The following is a 6000-nucleotide window of genomic DNA, read 5'->3' as shown; positions in this document are numbered from 1 at the left end:
CCCCCCCCCCCCGCCCTAAATAAACTTCCTCCCGTGGAACTGGGTGGATTTCTTGCCGCGCGCCGAAATCTTACAGCCAGGGCTACACAGAGAAACCCTGTCTTGGAAAAATAAAAAGAATGAGCTATATGAAATAACAGATTTCAGGACATGAAACATGAGCAGGGCCTGTGATTACTCAGGTTTACAGTTTTGTGGGGTTTTTTTTTTTGTTTTGTTTTGTTTTGTTTTGTTTTTCTGTATAGCCCTGGTTGTCCTGGAACTCATTCTGTAGACCAGGCTGGCCTCAAACTCAGAAATCCGCCTGCCTCTGCCTCCCAAATACTGAGATTAAAGGCGTGGGCCCACTGCCCCAGGCTTACAGTTTTACAAAGAACTGCCAAGGGAGAACTCAAGCAGAACTGGGTAAACTCATAGAGGTGAAGAAAGAGCTGGGACTCCTAGGGAAACCAAGGCAGATAGTTTCTAGAGGATGTGTGCTCAGAGAACTTCTAATGGGTCGTTTAATTCAACTGAGTACTCATCAGCTTACGTGTGTCAAGAAACTCCCTGAGCCTTTTCCAGACAGGTCCAGGATATCCTAGAACTCTTGTTCCTCCTAAATGCTGGGGTTGCAAGCATATAGCACTACACCTTACTCAGGTAGTTTCTTTCTTTAAAAAATAAAAACAAACAAGCAAAAAACTATTGCTACATTTGGTCTCCTGCAGCTTAGGCTGGCTTTGAATTTATGTAGCTAAGAATGACCTTGAACCTGATTCCCCTTCCCCTACCTCCCAAACATTAGCAGAATGACTGATATGCACCACCACCCTAGGCTCAAGTAGTTTCTTGACATACATAAGCTGATCCAAAAAGGACAAAGAAAAAGGCAAAGAAACTTTGTTCCCATCTGTGAATCTCAGCACCTAAGAGGCTGAAGCAGGAAGTTTGCCTGGGCCACACAGGGGCTGCAAAGACCTGGTATTTTAAAAGCAAAAGAAAGGAATGGAACATGGGAGGGAGGAACAAAAGAGGAAACTGCCTGAGACCTGGAGGGATTAGAGCCAAAGGCACCAACGTTCTCAGGCTGATGGGAACATCAGGAAGACTGGAGAAGTTCTAATTCCCTAAATATTGGGGACTGTGCTATAAATACCCTTGCTTCCCACTGGAGAATAATTACTTCTGTTCAAAAACCACAGACCTCTAACTAGAAAAATGTAAAAGAAAAATCTAGAAAGATGAAACTGTTTCCAAGCTTACCCACACCTGTCAACAAAGCTTTGTAGCAACACAAAAAATACACAGCAGCTAAAAAGTAACAGGACAACTTCCGATGTCCACCTGAACACCGGTGGACAAAGACCTACCTGCTTGCTGGTGGTGGTGTGAAGGATACAGGAGATGAATCTAGACAGGAAAATGCAGCACACTGTGTGGTCAACAATAAATCAGTCAAAACCGACAAAGAACTATCAAGGATGCGATTGCTAGAAAAAGATACTGCAAAGGACTACAACTGATACTGCATGTTCAAAAATAACTGCGTTAATGAAAATATTAAAAATATCCCTACTAAAAGTACCAAAAGTTCTTGCAAAGAATGTCATCTTATATTGAACTAAAAATAACTTTAATTCGATCCACATCAGATTAGACAGCACAACAAACTGGTGAATTTTAAGCACCATAATTGAAACTATTCAACACAAAACAGAGGAAAAATGGTTTTAAAACAAAGGACAGAGTGTCAGTGAATTGTGGAATAATCCCAAAGGGATTTATATATTAGTTATTGTCCTTGAAGGACATAAGAGAGGGCAGAAAAAGAATTCTGAAACTTAGTAGTCAGATATTGTAGCATATTCCTGTAATTCCATCACCTTGGAGGCAGAGGCAGAGGATCCCCATGAGCTGAAGGCTAGCCTCATCTGTGTGCCAAGCTCTAGGCTAGCCAGAACTATAAAGAAATATCCTGTCTCAAGGAGGAAGGAACAGAGAGGAAAAAAAAAAAAAAAAAACCAAAACCCAGTGGATAAATCAACCAAAGGCAGAGGAAGGGATTCTCTGCTTTGAAAACAACTGTTTAAGAAATAGAAACAAACCACAAAGACACAACATGGGAAGAGAACTTGGTGGCAGGAGGTGGGTGGAATTTTGGGGTGGGCAGGAGGCCCGTGAGAGAGGATGGAGTGATTAGTGTGAGCTGAATATATTACATATATGCACATATGCATGACATTGTCAAAGAATGACATTTAAAATATGGCTTGAAGATAGTTTCCACCAGGCAGTGGTGGTGCATGCCTTTAATCCCAGCACTTGGGAGGCAAAGGCAGGCGGATTTCTGAGTTCGAGGCCAGCCTGGTCTACAGAGTTCCAGGACAGCCAGGACTACACAGAGAAACCCTGTCTCCAAAAACAAAAACAAACAAACAAAAAGACAGTTTCCTAGGCTGAGTCTCTAAGGTATACAGAAGCAATGGCAGCTGTGGCAGAAGAGACAGAGCATATCTCGAGTTGTTGGAAGAACTTGTCACCCCTCAATATGCTGGATTAGCAGATGTGCAACATGTGAGAGTTGTCGGGCCATGGAGGCTTCTGCCAAGGTTCCAAAAAGGCAGTGAATGGCAGGGTCAGAGTCCCTACAAGAAGACCAAGAGACCGTCATATGAAGCTGAAGCCTGCACTGCAGTGGAGACCCCAGGATGTTGGAGATGCTGAGACTAGTACATCCTACAAAGAAGATAGGTGCAGATGTTGATGAGGGTGTTTCCAGGGATACTCAACTGAATAGGGAAGTCTCACCATGAATCTGTACAGCATCATCCCATGGGCTGGGCTGGGCTGGGGTCCTAGACTGAATAAAAATGGGAAAAGAAGGAAGTCAGATGTATTTATTAGTCAGAACTCCTTAGAAGTCTCTAGTCAGCATGACCCTCATAGACTCATGCTTTGAATTCTCGGACATAGGGGATGGCACTGTTAAGAGGTGTGGCCTTGTTGGAGGAGGTGTGGCCTTGTTGGAGGAGGTGTGTCACAGTGAGGGCCTGCTGTGAGTTCTTTTATGCTTAAGCTCTGCCCAGTGTAGAATCCAGTTTCTCTCTGCTGCCTGAAGATCAAGATGTAGAACTCTTAACTCCTTCTCCAGTACCATATCTGCCTAGAAGCTGCCATGCTTCTCACCATGATGATAATGGACTAAACCTCTGAAACTGTAAGCCAGCCCCAGTGAAATGTCTTTTATAAGAGTTGCCTTGGTCATGGTGTCTCTTCACAGCAATAAAACCAGAATTAAGACACACACACACACTGGCTGTCTATCAACAGAAAGTCCAAGAATCCAGTAGTTGTTCAGTCCACACGGCTGTATGTCTCAGCTGGTCTTCAGTATATACCGGAATTCCAATCACGGGCTCTAACGCCAGTGAAAGTATGAGCTTGCCAGCAAGGGCAAGGGCAAGCAAGCAAAGAACAAAAGGGTTCCTTTCTTCTTATTGTTTATACAGGCTGCCACCAGAAGGTGTGGCCTAGATTAAAGATGGAGTTTCCCATCTCAAAAGATCTAGATTAAAGGTGGGACTTCCCAGTTCAAATAATTTTTTTTTTTGGTTTGTTTTTCGAAGACAAGGCTTCTCTGTATAGTTCTGGCTGTCCTGGAACTCACTTTGTAGACCAGGCTGGCCTTGAACTCAGAAATCCGCCTGCCTCTGCCTCCCAAGTGCTGGGATTAAAGGTGTGCGCCACCAACATCTAGCTCAGTTCAAATAATTTAATTAAGAAAAATCCCTCACAAGTGTATCTAGCCACTTGAACTTTAGTTTACTCCAGATGCAGTCAAGAGGACAACCAAGAACAGCCATCACCCCAGGTGAGTACCTGATACATTTCTCTGATTCCTGACTATGCAGCAATGTAACCAATCACCTCAGACACTGGCGTCATGCCTTCACCATATATACCTTCTTAAGCCATGAGTCAAATCCTTCAAAACAAACAAACAAAAACCTAGCTCTTCCCCACCCCCTAAATCACAGAAAGTTAGTTTAAAAGTAAATAAATAAAAGCGAGGGCTAGGGCGATGGCTTGGTGGGCACAGTGTTCGCTGTGCAAGCACGAGGACCTGTGTTCAGATCCCTCAACCCCCTGTAACCCCAGGCATAGTGACATACATCTGTAACCCCAGCACTGGAATGAGTCCTGCAGGGGTCCTGTAGCCAGTCAGCCTCCGTAAAACAGTGAACTCCAGGTTTAGTGAAAGACCCTGTCTCAAAAAATAAGAAAAAGAAATCAAAACAAACACCCAATATTAACCTGTGGCTCACATGCGTGTGTTCACACATACACTCACTGCATACATACATATGTGTACACATGCACAGACATCATAAATACAGTGAACCTGTGATGTATGGGCAAGGAAAGATCAGGTGGAGTTAGAAGTGAAATGTCTGTCTCAGGTATGTCTTAGGGGCAAATGAATCACAAAGTATAACTCCGTTCTTTAACCTGAATTTGTACTTTTCAGTTTTCCATCTTCTCAGGCTTTCACTTGTGAGTCTATCTACAATTTTGATTTGGAGTGTTTCTCACCTGTGCCTATCTTCTTTGTAGTTTCGAGGATGTTTCTCACTTCCGGTTGGTTGGTACCAGGTGTCTTCACTCTGTTCTCATCACAACTCAAAACCTGGACCCTTACTCCACGGAACCTGAAGGAGTGTGCCAGCAGAACAGGCCTCCAATCTCATCAGGTCAGAGTCTGTCGGAGCACTAGGGTGTGTGTGTGTGTGTGTGTGTGTGAAGCTGACAGTGATTTTTCCTTTGTCTCCTCCTCTAGGAAGTTGGACGACAATTAGACATTCTCTCAGACATTCTCTCAGAATGGTCCTGAGCAGAAGTGAATATCCTACCACAGGCCAGTTGTAAAACTTCATGAGATATATATTCTGCTTTCTTGTAGTGTTTTGTACAGCTACCGTCAAATTCAGCCGTCAGAGAATCTCAGATAAATGACTATTATAACAGTTTGAAAGAATACAATATAGGTAATGTTGTTTACAATCGGATAGGATGCAAATCAAACACTTAAGGTAGAAGGAACCTTAACTCCTCATCTCCTTCAGCTGAGAAGAGATGCTGAGGCTGTCTGGGATAAGCCCCTTAAAAGGATTCGTAAGTATCTGTAACCTCCATCTCTCTCTATGTTCTTTTCTTCTGTTCTTCCTGGCACTGCCTTAGTTAATGCACTAATTGCTTATTCACTCATCCTCACTGGTTCACTCTAAAAGAACAAAATCTCTCCAGCCTATTTTGAGACAGGCTCTTGCCACGTAGACCAGGTTGGTTTCCAACTAGGGTCATCCTGCCTTAGCCTCCCAGGTGCTTGGATTACAGAAGTGCACTTTGAGGTCTGGTCTCACAATGCATTACCTGTATTGTTTACATAAAAAAGTTTATTTGCGAGTTGAAACGGGAATTGCTTAGGAACATCACATGGCAAAACAAAAAATAAAAACCCACAAACCACAATGCTCTCCACTAAATACGAAACAAGAAGTTGATTTTGTATGATGTAACAAAGGAAATACCCAACCTCAGCCTCTGGCCCTCACAAGTGAGTATTCACATATTCACAAATGCACACACACACTCACAGCTCCTGCAAAGACTGATTTTTTTTTTTTTTTTTTTTTTTTTTTTGGTTTTTGGAGACAGGGTTTCTCTGTGTAGCCCTGGCTGTCCTGGAACTCACTCTGTAGACCAGGCTGGACTTGAACTCAGAAATCCGCCTGCCTCTGCCTCCCAAGTGCTGGGATTAAAGGCATGCGCCACCACCGCCCAGCCTGATATCTTCCATAAAAGACTAGGCCATATAGTTGTTTGTTTGTTTGCCTTGGTTCTTCAGTATAGCTCTGAAGAACACTGATATTTACTTAAAATTATATCACTTTGCTCATCGTGAGTAGTTTTACGTTCATTTTATTTTTTGAAATAATGTATGAAAATACCACTTTCTCC

The sequence above is a fragment of the Grammomys surdaster genome, unplaced genomic scaffold (assembly GCF_004785775.1).
Source record: "Grammomys surdaster isolate TR1022 unplaced genomic scaffold, NIH_TR_1.0 126036, whole genome shotgun sequence".
NCBI classification, from domain to species: Eukaryota; Metazoa; Chordata; class Mammalia; order Rodentia; family Muridae; genus Grammomys; species Grammomys surdaster.
Note: the sequence above shows the minus strand (reverse complement) of the source record.